Genomic DNA, 27415 nt, shown 5'->3' on the forward strand with positions numbered 1-27415 from the left:
CACTCTCTGTGATATCTAGTCACCTTCTGACACTGTGGATCACTCTCTTCCTTGACACTATCTTCTCTCTAGGTTTTTGGGATACCAACCTCTTGGTTCTCCTTCTACCTATTTGACCATTCCTTCTCTGTCTCTTTTGCTGAATCCCCTTCCACAGGAAACAGGTAACTTCAATTTTGAACAGCTCCAAATGTCAGATCGGTTATTCCTTAGGCTGAGCCCGAATTTGTTTCCTTGTAATTTCCTACTATTAAGTCATTATTTGTGGTAATTCTAATGTTTAGTTTTAGACTTTTTGGACTAAAGATAAATATCAATGGAAAGGTAACACTTTAAGCCTTATCAGTTATTTGTACTTTGGTACAATGAGAGTACCAGATAATTTCTTGACTGTAGAATTCAAGAAGAGGTCATGATGGAAAAAAAAGAAGAGACTAAAATGGGGGAAAACAAACTAGGAAAACATGGAGATGTAGGTGAGACAAGATGGAGAGGGAGAGTACAGAAAACAGAGACTAGGTACTAAATCTCATTTACATCACCATTTTGAGTAAGAGAAGGCTTTATTCATAAGCAGTTCGCAATTTCTCTCCCCTTCTAATGTTCGTGTCCTTTCTTGTCCCCTGACATTGATCTGCATATCATTGTGCTAATGAACAGAAAATATTTTTCTCCAATAATTACATTCGATCTCTTGGAAGATTGTGACATCAAAAAGAAAGTGTAAAATGAGGAAGAATATACTACAGTTTAATCAAACCTAATTCTGTGTGGTGTAGTAGGACTTGGAATCAGAAAACACAGGTTGGAGTGCTAGCTTCTCCATTTACAAACTGTGTGACACTGGGCACATATGGATGTAATTGATGTAAATTATTGTGCTATGTCCATGTAATGGCAAGCACAGAAATAGTTCACACCTTGTTTCAGCTATTGAATTAACACCTTATTTTAGTTCAAGTTTCTTTTGAGTCTTGTATCAAGTCTATTAAGAAACAGAACATGTGAACCCCACAACTTGTGAACCCTAGAACTCATGAACTCCTGCAACAGGAAGGGGAGGAGCTAATGATCATAAATAAGGAGAATTTCCAGGCTAGAAATGGCAGAACTGAGAAGAGGACTCTTGTGGTGGCAGAGTCAAGAAGGAGAAAACTTGTGATATCCTGGCACTCTGCTCTGTCAGTGTTGATGTTTGTTTGTGATACTTTGTACAGAAGCCCTGGGATCTTACTGGATTTCCTGAAAGAGGATTTTCTCATTATATGTTTACAGAAGTCCTGGAGGAAGATTTTGGATGTCCTGAGACTTTACTGATGATTTGTGCTGACCTCTTGGACCTTGTTTGTGGGTCTATGTTGATTTTTATGTTGATGATTTGTGTTGAGTTCTCAGACTTTGTTGGTGGGTCTGAGTTGATTTCACAGGCAGACAGTGAATTGATGATGGTGTCGGCAATGTGTCTGAATATTACTGTGGCTCTGTCAAGTTTTGTCTTCCCAGAAACAGGAACTGTGAAGGACTTGAGGTGGACTATACACTGTGAACTTCAATATGGAACAGAAACTGGACAAGGAGATGGGCAAGGAACTGGGAGCTGCCTGCCTTTGAACCCAGGTGACAGTTGAAGCTGGGACCATGGAAACTGAGAGTCAGCCTCAAGTCAAGCTGAGAGAATACTTTACTTGGATGCTGTGCACTGACTGAGAAAATTATGATTTACTGTGACCTAGGGGTGGAGAACTTTGACCTTTGTACTTTGTGATTGAATTAAGGATTTTATGATTGACTAAATGAATGTATTTTGTTTAAAACCATGTGACCACTTTGGTGAAAACTATGTGGACATTTTAGTGATGAGTTGTTGAGTGGTGACATGGTGAATGCTGTATTTTGATTTTCTGTGATAACTTATAACATTGTGAATGCGTATTTTGATTTTCTGTGAATGTTTTGCTCTGATTTGTTACTGAATAAATAGAGGTTCACTATACTGTATAATTAGAACCTTGAAGTTGTTCACAGCAGCAGTCCTCTGGAAAGCTGCTCATGCATGGCTTTACAATCCAGGGTCCCAATTAGTATGGATAATGAATCCCATTAGTGGTTATTGTAATTCCCACCACATACTTCCATTGGGCTGGAAGTAGTTACCATATTTTACATAATTATAACTTAAAACAGCTCAAATTTGAATACATGTAACGACTTAATGGGAATTATTATTTGCACCAATTGCGACCTTTATTCTACTTTTTACTTCAACAAGGTAATTGTCAGGAAAGTACTTCCCAAACACACAGAAATATGAGTTACTTTTACATTATATATCAAGAGGCAGCTGGGTGCACAGTGTATTGGGTTTGGACATTGTTTTAGAGTCAGGAAAACCTGAGACCAGGTCTAGACATCAGACTAGCTGTGAGCCCCTGAGTAAGTCACAACCTCTGTCTTGGCTTCCCCATCTGTAAAAAAGGGATAATAACAACATCTCCCTCCCAAGGCTGTGATGAGGACAAAATGAGATAATATTTGTGAAGCACCATATAAATACTAGCTATGTTTACTATTTACATATATTTGGTTGTTTGTTTCATTAGATTTTACCCAGTAATTTTATTCTCTTTCCTCATAAACATTTTTTGGAGGGGGGAAGGTAAGGCAATTGGGGTTAAGTGATTTGCCCAAGGTCACATAGCTAGTAAGTGTGTCAAGTGTCTGAGGCCAAATTTGAACTCACGTTCTCCTGACTCCAGGGCTGGTGCTGAGCTGTCCCTCTCATAAACATTTTTAAAAGATGCATTCCAAACTAGTTCATAAGTCTAGCTTGAGGGTTTTTTCTTGATATGTTATATATTATAGATTTAGAGTTGAAAGGGACCTTAAATGTCCTCCTCTATTTTTCCTATCCATACTTCTTTATCAATGGCTAAATGTTTTCCTTTGATATAAGCCACTATTCAGGTCATAGGCACATAATATTTAATAATCAATTTTACCACAACCACTAAGAAATCAAGAAAGCAATAGGAAAAGAATGTATGCAAAACAATAATTTAAACTCTCTATAAAGCAAATAAAATTTTTTTTCATCTAAAATTTATTGGTTGGTGTAATGGAAATGCAAATTTAAAGATCTTCCCTGACTTTAGGCTCTTTGATAGGCTTAAGAGACTCTGAGAACCTTCCTTGATTTGAAAATATACTCTGCCTCGTAATAGGCTGAATGTGGTCACATGGAGCCTGTGTCAGGAGGCTTGGTTTTCAGGAATGCCCACACCTTGATGCTGTGTGATTGGTCAGTGGGTCAAGAGGGTGGTTACATCATCTGACCCAGGAGAAGGCTATATAATCCCTGATATGAGGCTTTGCTTTGGGGCTCACTTTGAGAAGTGTTCTGTGATTTGATCAGTTGAGACTATGGGAAGCCGTTTTTGAGAGCCCCCCAGCTTTGAAAAACCCAGATGTTGATTTGGTATGGATGTAATGGTTGGACAATTTGGAAACCTGTCTACTTGATCTGTTTCTCTGTCTTGATAATTCTGTCTGTATACTCTGAAGTTCGGGATGCTAACCTTTTCCCCCTGAACTAGGTAAACAATATACATTTGACTGATTGAAGTAAGCTTGTTAACCCATTTTCAGTTGTTTTCCTTTAGCAAAGCATATCTAAGAACCTGTGTTTGCAGCCACCCTGGGGACGCTTGGGGTGCTTGCTGCTACAGTTGGTTATAGTATCTTTAGCATATGCTAGGCTATTACTAGTTTGAAGGACCCTGGTAAAAATATTTAAATTCTGTTTCTGGTTAAGGATTTAGGCTCACTATATAGGAAATCCAGAACAATCTAGGAAGAGGAGTAAAATTCCACAAGGGAATGAGACATTTTAGAATATTAATTGAATTACAGAATCATAAATGTTATTGAGAGACTACTTTGTTTAGCTTCTTTTCCTATGTGCAATTAAATGGCTAAACCATCCCAAGACAGAACTGTGTAAGACATACATTCTATATTATCTCTTGGAAGACTGAAAATTTTCTTTACTTCTTCCTCCTATTTTCTATAGATTAGTTAGGTCTTTTTTCTAGTTCATCTGGTGACTCTTGCAATGTATATAAGTCAACAAATTTCCACTTTATTTTCTTTAACAATTCATAATACTCTTCTTATTTGTAAATTTTATTTGATAGGTTTTCTATTTTCCTGTCCATAGGACATCTTCCAAAATACTTCTTACACTTGGTGATCATGTGCTTGTCCCCAGAGTATTCTCATGTTGGGTGTATTCTCTCCTTTCCCAGAGAATTTATAACTTTCTTAGGTCTTTTATCCAGTCTTCCCCCCACCCCCCTAAAAGTCTGATGGCTAAGATATTTTTCTTCTTATCTTTCCTGGCTTAAACTAAGATGGTTGACTTTTCTGTCCACTCCCTCCCCACCCCCCACCTCCCTTTTTATACAATAAATTTGTTTTTCCTTTTTTCCCCCTCTTTGGAGGGCAATTAAGTAACTTGCCCAACTCACATGGCTAGTTAAGTATTAAGTCTTTGAGGCTGGATTTGAACTCAGGTCCTCCTGACTCCAGGGCTGGTGCTCTATTCACTGCGCCACCTAGCCACCCAAAAATTGTTTTTCCTATTGCTGTTGTTATTTAGTTGTTCAGTTGTGTACAACTTTATGTGATCCTGTGGACTTTTGTCCATTGGTTTCTTGGCAAAAATACTGGAATGGTTCACCACTTCATTTTCCAGTGTGTCCCCATTTTACAGATGAGGAACAGAGATGAACATGGATCAAGTGACTTGCACGGGATCACACAACTAATTGAGTGTCAAAGGCCTGATTTGAGATCAGATATTCCTGGCACCAAGCCCTGTACTTTATCCACAGTGCCACCTAGTGACCCCTGAAAAAAATGATAGCATGTAATTCATAAAGACTTTTGTAGTAAGTTTTCTTTTAATCTTTCCATCTATAAATTTAAAATTCCAATTTCTTTAATTTCTCATATTTTTAGCTTTTTGATGATCATCTCTGCTCTTTCTTGGACACACTCCAGTTTTTTCCACATCATATTTAAAATATAGTAACCAAATATACCAAAAGTGCTACTTTTGGAACTCAAAATCTTATAAAAGTGAATGCTGAAAACTACCTTTACATGTAATTGGAAAAAATAAAATATTATTAAGTGAGGAAAAAAGGAATAGTGTACTTAGATATCTAAAGGAGAGAATGAACTCAGTAATGGTAAAGAACATTAAGGAAAACGAAAAGATATAATAAAGCTATAATGGGGGAAATGGATCAAATAAACAACAGCACTGTTCTTGCTTTTATGAATGAGATATTAACAGACAAGAATTATATGGCAGGTTCTGACTAATGCAGCATATAAAGGATCATTTCCCATACTTTGAACATCATTTCATTTTAATTCTTCTCAGTATTAGTACGTTATGCTATATTGTCTTGGTATTATACTGGGACGTATAAAAAAAGAATGGACATTTAGGTGGTGCAATGAATAGAACACCAGACCCAGAATCAGGAAGAAGTGAGTTCAAATACAGCCTCAGATACTTACTAGTTGTGTGACCCTGAGCAAGTCACTTGCCTCTGCTTTCCTTAGTTTCCTCATCTATAAAGTGAGCTGGAGAAGGAAATGGCAAACCTCTCTAGGATAGAGAGCATTTTGTTTTGTTTTTGTATTCCCAGTACCTATCATGGTACTTATACATAACAGTATAGGTTTGCTGCATTTAACTATATGGTTGGTTGATAGCTGTAATTTCAGGGCATTTTTACTAACTTAAATTTCTGCTCATGTGAACTTGGATGGGAAAAAATAAATACTTTTTTTTATCAAATGCTAAGTGAATTTTAAAATTTCTTTTAATGATATTTAAAAAAAAAACATCATTCAGAGAAGTGATTCAAGACACACAAAAAAGTTTGAGTACATATGCTAGAAAAAGGCTGTTGACAAGACCTGGGATCAAATGGTCAAAATCACAGAATTAGTCAGCAAGCATATAGTAAATGCCTAGTGTATGCCACATATTGTGATAAACTCTAGGTATACAGAGAAAAGAAAAAGACAATTCCTACTGTTGATGAGTTCAAAATCTCATCCCAAAATGTTAGTTCCAGATGAGGTATGCATTTAGTTAATGATGGAGGTGGAAAAAGATTTCAGATCACGTCATCACATCACTGTTACCAAGGTTGCAGAACCCTGGTTCTTCCTTAGCTTTTCTACCGTGTTTCCCCGATAATAAGACACTGTCTTATTATTTTTTTTTGGAAAGAAAAACACCAGAGGGCTTATTTTCAGGGGAGGGCTTATGTTGTCCTGCCTCAGCTCTCCTCCGTGGCACTGCTCTCAATGGCGCCAGCAAGCAAATCACTGGGGAAGAACAGGATGACGCGCTCACTGCTGCAGCTCTGATTGGATGCAGCTCGGAGCGCGGCATGCGTTTCACCGGGGGGGGGGAACGATGCATACAGAGGGTACCGTAATGTAGCGTATAGCGCAGGGGATCACCTTCACTACAGTAGCAATCTCAATAGGGCTTATTTTCAGGGGAGGGTTTATTTTAGAGGAATCTTACACAGTAAGGGGAGGGCTTATTTTCGGGATAGGTCTTATTATCGGGGAAACACGGTATGTGCCTTGTCAACAGTTTTCTGGTTATCTCTCATCTCATTTTACACTTTCTAACCATTCCTCTCAGTGTCATAACTCCTCAATAGCACATTTACTCCCATATTTCACACTGACCTGTAAGTATTTCTTACTTTTCCTCAACTTGCCTACCTTTTTGTTGATCAAGAGGCTTCATCTGAGGAACAGAGTAGGTTGGATTACAAAAAGAAAAAAAAATGCTAAGCACTCTCAAAGTCAAAGCTACACAATCTCTTCTTGTGAGCTTTGATGGCCTAAAAAAAGGTTATTGACTCTCTTTCCCAAATGTGGCAACCATAAGCACATATCCCTAGTTGTGATGCATAATCTATTACCCCCTCACTGAAAATATTCAAAATAAAATCCTATAAAAGAAGAGTTAAGTCATTTAGACTCTGGATTGGAACCTAGCCTGAAAGTTGCCTAATACATCACCTAATGAAAGCAAGTATCCCCTCTTAGCTACATTCAGTATGCATAAGACTATACTCAAAATTATTAGTATGTATTAAATAGAAACTAATATGAGCAAGTTAAGTAGGTTTTGTGGAACATATCAGTAGATGCAGTCACTAACCTAGAGGTTCTAATTCATGGAAAGACAGGAAATGAAAATAAAGGAATGTTATGAAGCAATTGCTAATAAACATTTATTCAGAGCCTAATTTGTGACAGGCATTGTGGGTGCAAATAAGAAGAAAAAAGATAGAAAGTCCTTGATTTCAAAGAGCTTAAAATTTAATTATAGAAGACAATACACAAAAGGAAGTTGAGAAGGGGAGAGGGGAAAAGGGGACCACCAGAGGGTATCTAGTATGGGGGCACGAAGTTTTTGGAATTGAAAGCAAGCACTGTAGGAGATGGGAAATGCAGTTTACTGGAATAGTTGGAGTACTTCATAAAGGTAGGCATAGGTAAAATATCTCCAATAAATGAGTGACAAAGGCATAACTTCTGATATGAAAAATTTTGCTGGAAGGATTTGAAGTAGATTAGAGTAATAGGAAAAGAGATACAAGAGAGGAAAGATGACTTCTGCTTGTATACATGTTAAATGTTCACAGGTTACATGTTAACTGTTCTTGCATTATCAAATGGCCTTTGAAGAACCAAGAGTTTATATATGTAACTATACTATCTTATTTTAAGCACTGAAGTGATGTGTTATCATTATTCCTAGAAGAACTCTACATTATTTAGCCAGTCTTGTATTAAATTTCCAATGTATAATTGCTGCTGTTTTTTCCAGTAGTCTTCCAAGTGTCTAATACAAAGTAGGTTAGTAAAAATCAGACATCACTTCACATTTTTCTTACTTAGAACACATACTGGTTTTTGTTAAATATTCCCTTTGTCTGAAAAATATATCTCAAATTGTAGTTATGAAACTTAATAATCTCAGAGCAACTTACTTTAATGAACATGGAATATTTCTCCTGAGTGAATATCTTTTCTGTGGCTCATAATTAAACTTGCTAAGACTTAAAACTATGTGGTGTTTCATTAACATTCTTTGCCATTCTTTTATTATCCTCATCAGCTCTTGGCAGCTTATATTTTAAATTCATATCCAAAAATTTAAAGTCACAACTAGATTCAAATGAAGATACTTTTGCAGGAAAGTATTTTTTTACTTGTGGAGAAAGTTCACTTTTCTGATTGCAACGAAAACACATAATTTTAACTGCCTAATTGCTAACTACATTTATTACATGACCCATACAATTATGGCTACTTAATAAATGTTAAAAATATAATTATTCTATAAAACTGATTATATTTGTATCTCATATAGATTATAACAAATACCATATCAATGCTTGAGTAAAACTGTAAGTTGTCCTTTAAAAATCGGATTGTGAGTATAAACCTTTAATCAAGTAAGAAACTCATTAAGAAATGAAAGTCTATTATATTTTATTTTTATAGCTTCAAATTGATAGATGCTTAACAAGAGCCTTCAAGAATCCTGTCTGTTCTTATTAAGAACAATACCAACACAGCAGAAGCAAATGCATCAGGATATTATTATGAGTATATAGTCAAATACTTGGTTTGCTCATTTATATGATGATTTATTTGCTTTAAAACTCCAATTAATCAAGGTCTTATTACTCTTCCCCCTCCCAATTATCTTATTTCATAATAGAGATAAATGAAACCACAGAAGTTATTAGGCAGAAGGTATACTTAAGGGTATATATGAAAAAAATGTTATTTTTCCTATTATAACAAACATTTTCTTATGACTTTAACATTTTATTAAATTTTCTTCATGAAAACATAAATCTAATTTCTCTTGCTTGAAAAAAACAATGTTATCACTTATATATTTGATTCTATTTGACAACAAAATTATTTTAACTTGCAGTTAATAACTCTTTTTGAACCATTAAGCCTGCCTACTGAGTTTACTGAGACTAAATATTTGTAGTTAGATAATTTTTTGAAGAATTATGACTTTAAGTATTAGTATATACAATGAATACTAGTTGAACATATTATAAATGTTTCAATATCACTAATTTCAAAATTCAAAACTATGAATCTTAAAAATATGGCATCAAGGGGCAAGTAGCAGAAAAAAAATCAAAAGAATTCTGGTTTCAAATTCAATGTAAATGTCAGAATGGGGAAGAGAATGCAAATCTCTCTACTAATCCTTTATTTTCCCAGTACTCCACATTGTATCCATATTTTCATCAATGGTTAAGTTTTTAATTAATAGCATAGTAAAAAATGAATTGTTCCTCAATTTTGGAAGTAAAAGTTACACCAATCTTCACTGTTGAGATAACATCATTGTTACTCATTTTCACAAATTATTTTAAAATAGCTATAATTTAAAATGAGAAAAAAAATGTATTTAGGTGATTGACAGGAAAAAAGAGCTTTAATAAATGAGATCTGAAGAGGGCTAAATGAAAGGAGAACCAGACTACACAGGCAACAAATTCTGTTGAAAAAATGTTAATGTGATGTGAAAAGACAAAATCTGAGTTATGGTTTAATGGATATGAGTTTTGAAGAGATTTGTAATAGAAGAGGATGAGCCTAAGGTGAAAGAAAGAAAGAAAGAAAGAAAGAAAGAAAGAAAGAAAGAAAGAAAGAAAGAAAGAAAGAAAGAAAGAAAGAAAGAAAGAAAGAAAGAAAGAAAGAAAGAAAGAAAGAAAGAGAAGGAAGGAAGAAAGAAAGAAAAGGAAGGAAGGAAGGAAGAAAGAGAGAAAGAAAGAAAGAAAGAAAGAAAGAAAGAAGGAAGGAAGGAAGGAAGGAAGGAAAGGAAGAAAGAAAAAAGAAAGGGGGAAGGAAGGAAAGGAAGAAAGAAAGAAAGAAAAAAAGAAAGGAAGGTTCCATTTATATAAAAATTTTCATAAGCAGCTTTTCTGTGGTAGCAAAGTATTTGTCTGTCAATTAAGAAATGGCTAAGCAAACTGTGGTATATATAACAAAGTAGAATATTAGTAAACCTTAAGTAACAATAAACAAGAATTCAGAGAAGCCTGGGAAGACTCATGTAAACTGACACTGAGTAAAACAAAGTAAACAATACACAGTGATAATAACAACAAAATAAAATTGAATACTGTATAATTATAATGACTACCCTGACCCTGGAGAAAAGATGAGAAAATGTATATTACTTCCTATTTCACTGGATTAGTGAACAGAGGGCATAGAACATTGTGTATATTATAAAATTTGGTTATGCTGGTTAGTTTTACTGTATTTCTTTTTTTCCCTCTATTTTTTTTTTATTCTGTGTTACAAGAGATGATTCACTCAGTAGGGAAAAGGTAACATTGGGAATTGAATGTAATATGAAAAGAAAAGATATCAACAAAATTCTTTAAAGGTCTAATAAATGCATTCCTTAAAGAGTATCTGATCTTTAAAAAGGCCATGCTTTTGGGGTGGCTAGGTGGTGCAGTGAATAGAGCACTGATCCTGGAGTTAGGAGGACCTGAGTTCCAGTTTGACCCCTGACTCTTAACAGTTACTAGCTGTGTGACCTTGGGCAAATCACTTAATCTCAATTGCCCTGCCCTCCCCACTCCAAAAAAGCAAAAAAATAAAAAAATAAAAAACAAAAAGCCATGCTTTCTAACAAAGATGCTGCTGCTTACCTACCAACAGAAGTATGTATATTTTTAATCCCTTCTGTCCCAATTATTATTGGAAATTGGTTTACATGTATTATCTTGCCGAGTATTTCTTATAACCAACACTAGAGAACCTAAAATTTGGCTCTTTGTGGTGAGGGTTAAATCCTGTATAACATTTTTGCTTTCCTTCTTCAGAGAGCTAACCAACTCATGTGTGAATTGAATTAACAATCTTGGTCTCATTAGCATTATTTGAACTTGGTTTTACTAGTTAAAAAAGGTAACTTTTTTATTTTCCACTACTCTACTGCTACATTAGCTTTTCTAAGACATTAGGGTACCACTAAATATAGGAGAAAGGAAAGAGGCTACCTGTACTGATAGCTAGATAGAATGACTTTTTCTCAAAGACTTTAAAGCAGTCTATAAACCTTACTTGACTAATTTTCATAGCCCCTCTGTGTATGAAGAATACAGACTGTATTAGATCAAAGTTACCTTAGGAAATGACCAGTTGTATAATGGTGATTCTGCTTTTTATTTTTCTCCAAAAACCCAGGACAATTCTTATGACATTAAAATATATATAGATAAGAGCCAACTTGGCACACTTGTTAGAGCTCTAGTCTTGGAGTCTGAAGGTTTGAGTTCAAGTCTTCCCCTGTGACACACATAAGCCCCAGAAAATCACTTAACCACTCAGTGTCTTGGCAATTTTCTAACCCTATAAACTATTGAACAGTTTCAAACTTGTATTGGTGAGGGCGTTTCTATTAGGGGAGGTTCCTGTATTAATGAAATCACAGATTTTGACCAAAGTATTAATTTGTTTTTATAAAAATCTCTATATAACTACAAATGATTTAAAGGAAAATCTCATGATTAATCATGTATATTTCAAGTAGGTCAGGGATTGCTAACTTTTCTTTTTGTTTCATGGAAAATTCTGGCAGTCTAATAAAGGCCATGAGCCCCTACTCAGAACCTTAAACTAATGCTTTTTAATTGAAGAAAAATCTAAATTTTAGTTATACATATATACACACACAATATATATGTGTATGTGTATATATATACATACATATACACACATATACATATAATTTTTTCCTATCGAAGTTTATAGAGCCCCTGAAATCTATCTACAATTCTTGGGGTAGATGACCCCTAGGTTATTAACCCCTCAACTAGACAAAAAAAGTTCTAATAAAGATCAACCATACAGGAATTTATTAAGTTCTTAACAAGTACCAGGCACCGTGCTAAGCACTGGAGATACAAAGAAAAAGCTAAAACAGTCATTGTTATTGAGAGCTGAATTTGAATAAGAAAGACTATATATACACACATATGTATGCTTGCATTTGTGCAAATAGATTACGGGCAAGTCTAGTACTACTATGGTCCTCAGGTTTTCCTGAAGCCTATGAATGATGAGAGTAGTAATAGTACCAGGAGGCTGTTGCAGGCTAGGAGAAAGGCAGACTGATATGCCAACAATTTCAGGTGTATGGAAGTGGTTTATTCTTATTAGAGCTTCAATTCATAGAATCACAATATTTAGAGTATGGAAGTGATCACTTAGTTTGACCCTTACATTTTACATGAGCACAATGAGGCCCAGAAAAGTGAAGCTCAAAAAGAAAAGTAGCAGAATTTTGATTAGAATGCAGGTGTTCTGGCTAGTAATGCATTGCTCTTTTCTTTCTATTATACTGCCTCTAAATCAAATTTAATCCCAAAAGTATTTGTTGTACATGGAATATTGTGCTAATGGATATGAAAGAAGTTTAGCTATGATTCCATTTTCATGGAGGTTACAATCTAATGCAGTAGCATGACAAAAATAATAAGAAAATAACACAATAGATGAACTCAAAAAATGTGAAAGTAGTGAATTGTTTTTTTTTAAATCACTGTTACTATTCAATCAATTGAACAGTCAATATTTATCAAATATCTATTATGTGCAAGGCATTATGGCAGATGCTGAGGATACAAAGATATTTGTGAAACAATCCCTCAATGAAACAATTTGAAACAATGCCCTCAAGAAGCTTTTATTTTATGGGGGGGGGGGTGAAGGAATGACATCTCTATCTCCAAGATGGCATTCCAACATCAGTTCTGCCCTAGAACCCTGGCTTCTGACTGGTTAGGAATCATATAAGTGGCCTGAACCAAGTACACCATGTTCTTGCAACTCTCTAATCATCTTAACCCCATGTTTCAATCTCACCTAACCATAACCTTCCACTCATTCTAGTTCAGCAACAGTAATCAAATCAACATTACTATTCCTAGAAAGGATAGGTCATTCAATTACCATATGACTCCATTCATGATTCCTATTTTTCTGGAGGTAGCTAGGTGGCACAATGGATAGAGTATTGGACCTAGTGACAGGAAGATCTGAGTTCAAATATACTTCAGACAACTACTAGCTTTGTGACCCTGGGCAAGAAACTTCTGTTTGCTTTGATTTCCTCAACTATAAAGTGTGGAGAATAATAGCTGCTACTTTACAGCACTGTTAGGAAGATCAGAGGAAATAACTTTGTAAAAGAACTTAGGACAGTGTCTGGCACATAGTAAGTGCTTAATAATGAATGCTTATTGCATCCTTCTTTCCCTTTCTGACCAAAACATACTTTGATAAGCATTTCCTAATATGTGTTCCCTCTCTCTATTTGAATGTAAATTCTTTGTGCAAAGGGACTAGATTTTGCTTATTGATTTTGTATTCTAGTTCTTAGCATAATGTCTGGCAAATAGCAAATATTTAATAATTTTTTTTCCATTCATTCAAGTTTATATAAATTTTGGGGAAGAGGGATTAGTAGCTGATCAGGGAAGATTTCATATGAAAGGGTACCTTTGCATTGAGCTTTGAAAAAAGTCTTAACATTCAAATTCATAAAATAAAATTTATCTAAGGTACAAGAAGACAAAGAGATTAACACAATAATTATAGGAGATTTCAATATCCTCCCGATTTTGCATAAGTCTAATAAAAAGATAAACAAAAAGGAACTGAAAAATTGCTGGAGAAACTAGTGTTAATAGACTTACAGAATCTTCTAAATGGGACAGCAAAAGAATATACATATTTCTTGGCACTATATGGATTGTTTACAAAAACTTACCAGGAACGAGGGCACAGAGATATTACAAAGAAATATAAAAAAGGTAGAAATAGATAATACATCCTTTACAGACCACAATGCAACAAAATAGTAATTGTCTTAGGGACCACAAATAAAAGTTACAGATATCTTAAATAATGAGTGGGTCAAAGGAAGAACAAATCATAGAAATAATAATTTTTTTTAAGCAATTGGGGTTAAGTAACTTGCTCAAGCCAGTTATTTCTGGGTGTGGTGCTAAGTATCTGAGCACAGATTTGATCCCCAGATCATCCCGACACTGGAGCCGGTGCTCTTACTTGCTGAGCCACCTGGCTGCCCCTAAGCAATTGGGGTTAAGTAACTTGCTCAAGGTTACATGGCCAGATATTTCTGGGTGAGTGCTAAGTGTCTGAGCCTGGGATCCAATCCCCAGGTCATCCCGACACTGGGGCCAGTGCTCTTACTCACTGTGCTACCTGGCCTCCCCATAGAAATAATTATTAACTATATTAATGAAAGTGATAATGATGAAACAACATATCAAAATTTCTTGGATATAGCTTAAGCAGCCCTTTGCAGAAAATCATATTCTTTCCAATATACATTAACAAAAGAGGAAAAGGGAGAACTGATAAACTGAACATGAATCAAAAACAAATTAGAAACTGAAAACAATCCTACAACAGACACAAAAGAGATGTTAAAAATTAGAAGGGAAATAGAAATATGGGAACCAAAAAACCCCATGCCAATGATAAATCTAAAAGCTGGTTCTTCAAAAAGACTAATAAAATTAATTAACAACCTATATGATTAAAAAGAAAGCAGAAAATCAAATTAAGAAAACAGTAAATGAGCACAGTGAAATTCCAGCAAAACCAGAAGAAATAAAAAAAGAATAATCTGAACATACTATGTACATTTATAAGTTAACAAGACTGAGAACACAAAAGAAATAGAGGAATACCTTCAAAAATATAAAATATCCAAACTCTCAGAAGACCTACTGAATATCTTATAGAATACAATCTTAAAAAAAGGAAATAGATCTAGCTGTAAAGGAATTGTCAAAGGGGGAAAAATTCCTAGCTTGATAAAGTTACAGGAAAATTCTTTCAAATTTTCAAAGAAAAGTTACTACCTATACTTCACAAATTATTCTTCAAAACTGAGAAAATAAGCAATGAAAATTGACTCAAAAACTTTAAACAAGACCTTATCAAAGAGATTACAGTGATGTATCTAAGACGTCATTCGTTATGACCAAGTGGGATCTGTACCAGAGATACAGAGATGGTTCAACATTATGAAAGCAATCAACACCATTATATTAGAAACCAAAAATCCAAAGGCTTTGACAAAGTAGAACAAAGCTATGGTATGTGGAAAACTCTACAAGGTATATGCATAGAGGGAACTTTTTTAATATCATAAAAATTTCTATTTAAAACTAAAATCAAACATCATATGCAATGGACTACACAAGAAACTTTTCTAATAAATACAGGACTGAAGCAAGGATGGCCACTATTATTAAATATAATTCTGGAAAAGCTAGCAATAGTAATAAAAAAGAAAGAAATTAAAGCAATAAAGATAGGCAAAGAGGAGATAAAATTATCCTTGTTTACTGATGATATGCTGGTTTACTTAGAAAATCCTAGGGAATCAACAAATATACTAATTAGGAATTAATAGTTTCAGCAAAGTTACATGCTACAAAATACATCCTCAAACAAAACAACACATCAACAACAGGATTTCTACACAAAAATTACAAAACACAATGAGAGAAGGGAAATCCCATTGTAAGTAAGTACAAAATGCAAAAAATATCTGGTGGTCAATTTCTCAAAGCACACAAAAGACTTGTATAGATTTAATTACAAAGTGTTCCTTAAAGAACTAAACAACTTGAATATTGGGAGGAATGTTCCATGCCAATAGCTAGGCCATGTCAATATGATAAAAATGACAATACTAAAAAAATCAATTTATACCTTTAATGCCATATCAATCATACTAATAAAGAGATACTTTATAGAACTTGATAAAATAATAACAAAGCTCATTTGGAAAAAGAAGATCTAAAATGAAAAGAAGTAGGAAAAATAGTACTTCCAGAACTCAAAACATATTATAAAGGAGCAACCTTTAAAACTATTTTATTCTGGTAAAAAAAACATATGTAAATGGAACAAGAGGGAATCAGAAACAATGGAAATCAATAACCCAGTGTTTGATAAAGTGAAAAAAAACTAAATATACCTAGGAAAAAAATCTTTATTTCATTAAAAAACCTGCAGGAAAACCCAGAAACTAGTATGGTAGAAATTATACCTAGACTAACACATTACACCATATTCCATAATGCATTTTAAATGAACACATGACCTAAATACTAAAGAGTATACTATAAAAAATAGATGGGATATATTTCATGTGTCTCTCACAGCTTTGGGAAGGAAACCTGTTTTTAAAAATGGAGGCAATTATAAAAGATAAAAGAGATAACTTTGATAACTGGATACCAAAAAGCTTTTTCATGGACAAAATATTCAACAAGGATAAGAAGGGAAATGACTGAATGAATGGGAAGAATTCTTTGTTTCAAATTTCTCTTTATATGATAAGGGTTGGCATCTATGATATATATATATATATATATATGTGTGTGTGTGTGTGTGTGTGTGTGTGTGTGTACATACATATTTTCCCCAATAATAAATGGTCAAAGGATATGAACAGTTTTCAAAAGAATTTCAAGATATTCACAGTCACAAGAAAGAATTCTCCAAATCATTAATAAGAGAAACGAAAATAAACCAACCCTGAAATTCCACCTCACATCCTGCAAACTGGCATAAGTGACAAAAAAGGTAACAGTCAAAGTTGGAGGAGTTGTGGAAGGATAAACATACTAATTTATTGTTGGTGGGACTGTGAAATGTACCATACAACCATTTTGGAAAGCAATTTGGAATTATGCAAATAAAATGACTAAAATATTCATACTTTTGAACCACAGACTGCATTACACCCCAACAAAATCATTGAGAAGAAGAAAGTCCCCACAAATATTTAGAGTAGCAGTTTTTGTTATAGCAAAAAATTGGAAACAAAGTATATACCCATCAGTTGGAGAATGGCTAAACATTCATATGGCATATGACTGTAATGAAATATTACTGTGTCATAAGAAATTATGTGCATGACAAATAGAGAAGTGGAAAGCATGGAAAGAACTATATAAAGTGATGCAGACTGAAGCAAGTGGAACCATCAAAACAATATACACAGTAACTTGTACAATGTAAATGAAAAGGACACTAACTTTTTTTAAATTACAATTTAAAAAATAACAACAACAAATGTAATAAAAGATCCAGCAGGATGTGAATGAAGAGATGAGAAAACACCTCCAACCAACTCCTTCATAGAGATGGGAGGTCCACAGATATCACACATTGCATAAATTATTGTACTCTTTCAATGTAATGATAAGTTGTGCTGATTTTTTTCTTCTTTAAAAATACTCTGTTATATGGCATGGCTCTATGGGAGGGGGAATGGAAGAGATTTGGAAAAATTGGTGGTGTAAAAAGTAGGAAATATCAATAAAAATTATACAAAATAAAATATGGATGTACTATTCATCTCCAGTCTTCATTTTTTTTTTACTTTTGGTTTTACAGAAATAAAAACATCATATAGTGAAAGTGGGAGGAAAGAAGCCCAGATGAATAATCCTGCATTATCTCAAAGTCTATAAGAGTGAAAAGATGTTGCCTTTTACAATGGCATATGACCTTTTTAACAAATTAGAGAGACCACAGATTATGAACTACACCATATGTTTTAAGAGTGTGCTATTCATTATTACATGAACAATCCACAGAATGTCTAAAGAACATGGGGAAATGAATGTAATACTGTATATAATTGTTATTTTTTTCCATTACTAGTTCAAAATTTAAAGGACATTTCTTGGTTTTAGGTCCATTACTTGTCACAAGAATGATTTTTATAGTCTTTTAAAATAATTCTGAACTTAAGATATATAACAACCATTTCCATAACAAAGAACAATAGAAAAAAAAGACTGCACGTGAAACTACAAATCTATTACATACACCTTGCTTTTCCTTTTAAATATAAGATAAAGTTATCATGTAACTTCTTTTTCCTCTCCCAACCCTTCTCCTTAGAGATGGCTACCATTAGACACAAATATGGATCAAAGGGTATAGGCAGTTTAATAACTTTGTGGGTATAACTTCAGATTGCTCTCCAAAATGATTACATTAGTTCATAGTTCCACCAACAGTGAATCAGTGTGCCAGTTTTTCCATATTCCTTCCATTTGTCACTTTCTCTTCCTATCATTTCAGTCAATCTGATAGGTGTAATATGATATTTCAAGGTTGTTTTAATTTGCATTTCTCTAAGCAATAATGATTTAGAGCATTTTTTCACATGATTAAAATTGTTTTTATTTCTTCATCAAAAACTGCCTGTTCATATCATTTGGTGATTTATTAATTGGGAAGTGACTGACATTCTTTAGATTGGACAAAGTTCTTAATATATTTGTAATAAAAGGCCTCTATCTGAGAAACTATCTATAAAAATCCCCCCCACACACACACACGCAATTTTCTGCTTTACTTTTAATCTTGGCTATATTGGTTTTATTTATTAAAAAACTTTTTAATTCAACATAATCAAAATTATCCATTTTATACTTCACAATGCTCTCTATCTCTTGTTTATTCATAAGCTGTATATTCATAAGTCTTATAAGTAATATGTTGTGCATTTAAATTTTCTTGTGATATCTCCCTTTATGTCTAGGTCATGTGTCCATTTCGATCTTATCTTGGTAAATGGTGCAAGATACTGGTCTATGCCCAAATTCTGCCAGACTCCTTTTCAGCTTTCCCAACAATTTTTATGAAATAATAAATTCTTATCCCAAAAACTTAAAATCTTTATACTTGTTAAATATATAGTTACTAGAGTTGTTTGCTGCTGTAAATTATGTGTTTATTTTGTTCCACTGATTTACCTTTCTATTCCTTAGCCAGTACCAGATAATTTTGACACAATTTAAGCTGTGTTACTGCTAAACCTCCTTCCTTTAATTTTTTCATTAGTTCCTTTGAAACTCTTGCCCTTCTGTTATTCTAAATGAATTTTGTTATTATTTTTTCTAACTCAGTAAAATGACTTTTTGTTAATTTAACTTAGATGTCATTGACTATATAGATTAATTTAGGCAAAATTGTCATTTTTATTATATTAGCCCCACCTACCCATGAACAATTAATATTTCTACAGTGATTTAAATCTCATGTTATTTGTATAAAAGTTTTTTTTTATAATATTGTTCATATTGCCCCTGGGTTTGTTTTGACAGGTTGACTCCCCAGTATTATATACTGTCTAGAGTTATTTTAAATGAGGTATCTCTTTCTCTCTCTTCTTGCTGGGTTTTGTTGGTAGTATATAAGCATGGTGAAGATTTATATGGGTCTATTTTATATGTTGCTACTTTGCTAAATTATTGTTTCAACTAAAATTTTGGTTGAAACTTTGGGATTTTTGAAGTATACAGTCTGGAAAAAGAGATAGTTTTATTACTTCATTCCCTATTCTGATTCCTTCTATTGCTTTTTCTTCTCTTATTGCTGTTGCTAGGATTTCCAATGCAATACTGAACAATATTGGTGACAATGGGCATTCTTGTTTCACACATGATATTATTGGGAAGGTTTCTAGCTTATCCCCATTACAAACAATACTTGTTGATGATTTTAGGCAAATGCTTCTCATCAATTTAATGAAAAATCCATTTATAACTGTTATTTTTAGTGTTTTTAATAGCAATGAGTGTTGTACTTTATTGAAAGAGTTTTCTGTATTTATTGATATAATCATATGATTTTTTTTACTTTTACTATTGATATAATTAATTTTGTTAATAGTTTTTCTTATGTTAAACCTTCTCTGCATTCCTGGTATAAATCACACTTGGCCACAATGTACAATCTTTGTGATATATTATAATCTTCTAGTTCAAATTTTATTTAGTGTTTTTGCATCTTTGCATATTCGTTAATGGAACTGGTCTATAATTTTCTTTCTCTGTTTTTACTCTTTCTGGTTTAAGTATCAATATCGTATTTGTTTTATAAAAGGAGTTCCCTTGTATTCCAAATAATTTATTTAATATTGGAATTAGTTGATCTTTAAATGTTGGATAGAATTCACTTATAAATCAGTCTGGTCCCAGTTTTTTTTTCCTTAGGAAACTCATTTATGGCCTGTTCAATTTCTTAACAAAGGAACCATTAAGTGAGTTGACATTGAAACTAGATTGTCACTTGGCAATTATACAAAAGAAGGCTATGATTTTATAGGGTGAGCATTTACTTTACTCTGTAAAACATACTGTAAACCTTAAATCACTGTACAGAATATTTCAAAAGTCTTAGTATAGCTCTATTTTTTAACATCTTAAAAGTACACTAAAGGTTTTGGGACACTATATAATGCCAGCTACTCTTAGCTTTTACAAAAGCAGAGATTTCCATGGGAAATGTAGTTAGTGCCCCATGGTTGACTTTTCTTAAGAAAAAAAGCATATTAATTAAGAAATTTCATGTTTGGGACATAGAATATGAGTTCAAGAGTTCACAAAATCATTGAGTTCAATGCTATGTTAGCTGCAGAAGATCAATAATTTTTCTATCATAGTTAAAATGTGATTTTCAATATGAGTTATTTCCAACATCTCATTGCATTATCAGGCTGACATAAGACCTAAATAAACAGAAAGATTAGCATCTTTGTAAATGATTTAAGATATTAGTCATTGATAATATGTAAATATTAATGATTAAAATCACTAAGATGGTAGCTCCATTTGTGTGGCATGGAGAAGGGAAATTTTTTTTAAAAAGTATTTATACACATACTCCTTAAATTCTCCAACATCACAATTCATTTAAAGAGAAAAATTCTGCAAGTTAAAGAACCATTCAATGTTAATTGGAATGCTGGAATCATAGATCTCTTTCCACTTCCTCTTTCAAATTCAACATGTCCTAAGCCTGACATTCCTTCACATATCTTCCCATTCTTATTGACTGCACTAATACCCTTATAAAAACTCAATTTTAAGGATCATCTTTGAATATTTCCTCTCCGTCAAGCCTATCAATGATCAAATTTTATTGCTTCTACTCTACAATATCTCTTTTATCTGTTTTCTTTTCTTCACTCACACAACCTCTTTCCTAGTTCAAGTATTTACTGATCACCTGGAGTATTCCAGTAGCCTTCTCATTACTTTCCCTGCTTCTAGTCTCTCACCTCTGCCAATCCATCCTCAACATACCTACAAGTTGGTATTCCTTACAACTACAGAAACACAATAAACTCCTTACAAAACCCTACTAACAGAGATTTAAATTGTTGGCCAAATGTTTACTGTTTACAGTTGGGCTATACTGATATGATGAAAATAGCAATAGTACTTTAATTGACATGCATAATTCCATACTAATATTATTTTGCAACATTTCTTTATAGAATTAAACAAAATAATAATAAAATTCATTTAGAAGACCATGAGGTCTACAATCTCAATAAAAACAGTGAGAAAAAGTATGAATGAAGGCAAAACATTATCTGACTTCAAAATATACTGTAAAGTAATAGTCAACAAAACTATTTTTCACTAATTTAAAACAGAAAAGTGTATATGTGTATATAAGAGAGACAGACAAGATAAGCAAGATTAGGAACAGCATAAAACAGTATTGTGTTTTAAATAGAGTGATATCTAATAAAACTTGCAATATAAATTACTGGAGGAAAAACTCCCTTTTTGACAAGACTAGTAAGAAAATTAAAAACCATTTTGGTACAAATTATGTTTAGAATAGCATTACTCCTTAAGCAAGAAATTCAAAATGTTTATTTTAAATTGATATAAAGGTTATTCCATAATAATTTTTTAACAGTCAACAAAATAAAATATCTGTTACAGCTCTATCCTAGCTATTTCTAGGGGGAGAATTATTAATTAAAATTAAAATAATTCTGATGTTTCAGCATATACAATGAAAGCCTGGGAAAGGTGAGAAAAGATGGCAAAAATTAATGGTAGGCTGTGAGAAGAGAGGTTCATTGATGAACTATTAGTCCAGGTGTCTATTCAGAGTATCAATTTGGGATTGTGAAGAAAGGTGACTAAACTGTTCTTACTCTTTGTCTTACTGATCCCATCATTAGGCATATATCCTAAGGAAGTCAATGACATAAGAAAAGAGATTCAATAAATGCTAAAATATTTGAAATACCACTTTTTATGGTAGCAATTAACTGGGAAGAGTGGGTTATTATTACAGGATGATTGAAAAAAAATGGCAGATGAAAATAATGAAATATTTATTGTTTAATAAGAAATGATGAATATAAGAAATTTAGAGACTCAGAAAGTTTTGTATAAACTGTTGCTGAGTAAAATAAACAAGAAAACAATACATAGAATGAGTATATTATAAATGAAAAAAAAAATCACTAAAAACAAGTTGAACTAGGAGTAACTGAAAAACCAATAGAGGTACTGGAAAAAAATAGTGAAATACATCTTCTTTTCATGGCAGAGAGATAGCAGACTACTAGGGTAAAGCATAAAATTATTGTATACATACATTATTAGTGCAGTCACTGTATTCTAATCTTTGGTTTAATTGTTATTGGTTTATTTTTTTTTTTTTTGTTACAAGACAGTGGTTATCCTGAAGGGGATGTGTGTTGAAATGACTGAGATATAAAGACAAAAGATATCAACAAAATGTATTAAAATAAAAATCAGAACATAAAATTGATATTTATAAGTATAATTATATTTTATTAGTCTATAAACTAGTGTTTTAGGAATATCATATTACTTTACTTCTACAACTCTTTAATGGCTTCTTATTCTAAGATTAAAAAAAATTTACTAGGTTCCCCTACTCTGGCACCCTATTATTACAGTAGTATTTTATATACTCCTCTTATGCTATGTGTAGGTTAAACTAGTCTCATGGCTAATTTCTCAACATGGAATTCCATTTCTTGTCTTTGTATGTGTTGTCTTCTATGTTTAGAATGCACTCTCTCCTCATAGAATCCTTAGGTCCTTCAAAGTCCTATTCAAAAGACTCCTCCATCTTCCTCTCTCCTCCCCCCAGTCTCTCCTACACTCTTGAAAGCACTTGTATTTATTGCTTGTGTTCAATTTAAGTATTAAGCGTTGTGTTCACTTGAATTCAACAAGCATTTATGATATTCTCATTATGTTCCAGGCACAGGGTATATTTTATGGGGCTACAAAAACGAAAATGAAACAGTCTTTTCCGTTAAAGAGCTTGTATTCTACTGGATAATACTGGTTGGCATATATATATATATAGTCCTTTAGAAATATCTATATCTATATCTTTGAAATATCTACATCTATATCATATCCATATCTACACACATGTGTAGAAACAAATAAAATTTATAAACACAACTACTTTTTGAGATAGGTGCTATAATCCCCACTTTACAGATGAGGATACTGAGGCTAAGAGAAGTTAGGTGACTTCACTTGCCCAGTATCACACAGCTATTAAATGTTAGATGTCCATCTTCTATCTATTACACTGCTTCCCTCACCCCATCCCCCATTCCCACACATACCTTGGCTGCACCAACTAGAAGGTAAGTCCTTAAGGGCAAGGTTTGTTTCATTTTTGTTTTTTTACTGTCTATCATTATTTAATGCAGTCTTAAACACAGTAGGCACTTAGTGAAAGTTTGTTGCATTGAATTAAAAATGAATGTAGTATCACCATAAAATAGTGCATTTAAAAATTTTGTAGCAAAAATATTTTGAAGGAGGCAACTATTTAAAAAAAAACATAATACACTATGCCAAATCACAGAATCTTAAGAGTTAAAAAGCACCTCAAAGACCATTGCGTCCAGCTCATACCTGTACAAGAATCCTATCTTCCACATACCAGAAAGTCACCTAGATTTTGCTTAAAGACCTCTAGTAAGCAGGAACCCAGTACTTCCTGAAGCAGTATATTCCTCTTTTGTATAGTTCAAGTGTTTCAAAGTTTTTACTTAAATTGAGTCTAAATGAACCTGGAAAGTACACTATATTTAAAGTCAGAGCAACTTGCTTCAAAACCCTACACTCTCACTGTGACCTTGGACAAGTTGCTTAAAATAGCCTATTGTGCCAGCACTAAAATGAGAAGATTCAACTAGATGCCCTCCAGTATTGACTCCAGTTCTATTTTTTTTCATCACATTTATATCTTTGCAAATTTTATGCTTTTCTCTTGTTTTTTATTTTTTTTGCCATCTGGGGCTGATCAAAAGAAATTTAATCTCTTCTATAGGATAGCCTTTAAAATGCCTGGATAAAATTGTATGTCCTCCATAAATCTCTTCCTTGGGCTTTCTCAATTTATTTAACCATCAATTTATGAATGAATCCATCTAATTATACTATCGCATAGCCTATGCCACTTTATCATTTCCACAAGAATATCATGAGAAACTGTTAGCTATTAAAAAAAAATTATCGGGGCGGCCAGGTAGCACTGCGAGTAAGAGCACCCACCCCAGTGTCGGGATGACCTGGGGGTTTGAATCTGGGCTCAGACACTTAGCATCCACCCAGAAACACCTGGCCGTGTAACCTTGAGCAAGTTACTTAACCCCAATTGCTTAAAAAAAATTATCAGAAAATGGTAATGAAGCTAGTCTGGCATGATTCATTCTTGATGAAACCACATTTGCTCCTTGGGAATCACTGCTTCCCTCTTTAGATGTTTATTTAGCATCCACTTAATAACATATTTAGAATTTTGCCAGGAATCAAAGACAACTTTATTTTATATACTTTGAAGAATCCATTCTATTTTCTTTTTTTTTTTTTGAGCATATGGACAATATTGGCCTTTGTCTAGTTGTCTTACTTCTACTCCACTTTTGATCTTTCAAATCTTAACTGTTGGTACTCACATTTGCCAATTTTTTAGCCCTCTACTCTGTAGTTCATAGAGCACTGATCATAGTATAATAAATTTAGAGCTAGAAAAGGCCCTAGGTGGGGCAGCCAGGTAGCACAGCAAGTAGGAGCATCGGCTCCAGTGTCGGGATGACCTGGGAATCGAATCCAGGCTCAGATACTTAGCACCTACCCAAAAACACCTGGCCGTGTAACCTTGAGCAAGTTACTTAACCCCAATTGCTTAGGGGCGGCCAGGTGGCTCAGTGAGTAAGAGCACTGGCCCCCAGTGTTGGGATGATCTGGATCATATCCGGGCTCAGATACTTAGCACCACACCCAGAAATAACTGGCCATGTAACCCTGAGCAAGTTACTTAACCCTGATTGCTTTAAAAAAAAAAAAAAGACCCTAGGCATAATTAATCCAACTACTTCATTTTTATAGATAAGGAAAATGAAGTTTAGAGAGGAGAAATGATTAGCTCAGCATCACAGAGGTACTAAAGAGAAAAGCCAGGATCAGAATCAAGTTCCCCAGGCTACAAATTCAGTACTTTTCCCATGGCATCACACTTCTAGCCTAGTGATCTGGGAAGGGAACACTAAAGGGTGACTGCTACCAGGAATGATCTCAGTAGGTAGAAAAATGAAACAAAGATGTTTTCATTTGTAATGTAACACAACTATCACCCACTAGGCAGGTATGAAATTCCCAATCCCATGGAAAGGGGGCTTCTACAGGTTTCCTTCTGTTACCTATCAGCTATCCATCACAAAATGACTGTTTCTACTACATGTATATCCTTACTCCTTTTCTGTATATGTAGCTTTTCTGTAGCTGTCTTTCTTTTAGCCATAGAAGGTAAAAAAATCCATCTCACAGGATCATGCTTTGTACCTGTTAATATTGGCCCCTACCTACCAGTCAAGGGCAGCTCGCAATCAGTGGACTCATTTAGGCCAGCTAACAGTACGAGATTCCTGGTAATACAGCAACATTAGTCACTCTAAAGGCCACTTAGAATGGCATTTCATTACTTGATTAATTTAATACTATACTATCTCTGCTTAGAAACCTCATTAATAGCTTCTTTTAAGTATCTTTTGTTTTTAAAAACAATAGTTTAAACAGAAAAATGCTAATTAAATAAATAATTTTTATTGACATATGAACAATTATGTAAACCAATTCTTGAAATTTGAAACCTATACTTTTTTTGAGCATGGTATTCTGACCAATATAGTTTGTACTTTCTATGATAATATAATTTAAACATAGTTTCAATTTTTATGAATCAAAGTTATATTTGTGTAAGTAGCACAAGAAAGAATACAATGAATTTAAAATACTTCAAGAAACATTTGTAATATATAAAAGAATATATAAGTAAATAAATATGCACATATGTGTGTATTACAGTTCAGTGAATTACAGACAAAATTAAAAAAAATAAAACTTCCAGAACATTATTGAATTCATTTCATGTCATTCAGATTCCAAAGTGCACAAACATCTCATTGCAAGGATCCTTTGCACCCTCAGCTGATCAATCCTCTGAATAAACAATATTTTGTAGCAAGGAATTAGATCCCTCACTTCTGTATATGAGTCCTAGTTTTCAAGTACAAATTAGTATTTATACAGCTGCCTGTGATTTATTTGCTCTAAACCAAACACTACATTACTTGTTTTTGCTTGTTTGCTAAGTATAAAATATGACATTTATTTCAGATACTGAGTTTATAGCTTAATTATAAACCAACACCTCATTGAAAAAGACACTGCTTTGACTCACAAATGCTTTAATTGCTAACAACAGCTTTTCTGAGTAGGAGTATTGTCTGTAATTTATTGGAGCAGATGTGATTTGGAAGCTGGATGTTGAAGTACCCCAAGATTTAAATTTCTTGGCTGTTAGCAAAAAAAAAATCATTCCATCTTGGTCCTGGAGAATATTTAAGTATGAACAGGATAACAGAAACTGTAGTAAAGAAAATTTATACTATTTGAAAATGTTGTTTATAAACTGAAAAAGAAGTCAAATTATCAATAACATAGCTACATTATTCCCATGGAGTACAAGACATCGTCTTCAAGGTGTAAACTCACTGAGAATAAAATTACTTTGGCATGTTCCTACATGAGAAAAAATCTCAGAAATTTATAAAAGGCTCATCCAAAGAAAAGTAATCATGTACTCTTAAAAAACAATATAACAGCATTTGTATTTATGCATTTAGAGTTGCAACAGTTGAGGTTGACTCCTGCCTGAGAAGAGAAGGAATGATTACATCAAGCTTGTAACACCTGGTAACCAAAATCAATAGTAGCCATGCTTCATGGTGAAATAGGCTCTATCTTCACTGAAAAATAAAGTAACTGCATCTTTACCCTCATTCAAACACATTGTTTTCTAGACAATA

At 33.4% G+C, this 27415-nt stretch overlaps 1 protein-coding gene across 2 annotated transcripts in view; it reads right to left on the reverse strand.

The window, feature by feature from the left end:
• RIMS2 (regulating synaptic membrane exocytosis 2) overlaps positions 1-27415 on the reverse strand; it is a 574369-nt gene that overhangs the window by 84684 nt on the left and 462270 nt on the right. The window lies entirely within an intron of this gene.

This window comes from Petaurus breviceps, unplaced genomic scaffold (genome assembly GCF_028583685.1).
Source record: "Petaurus breviceps papuanus isolate PSGF00001 unplaced genomic scaffold, PetGlider_PUasm1.0 98, whole genome shotgun sequence".
NCBI lineage: Eukaryota > Metazoa > Chordata > Mammalia > Diprotodontia > Petauridae > Petaurus > Petaurus breviceps.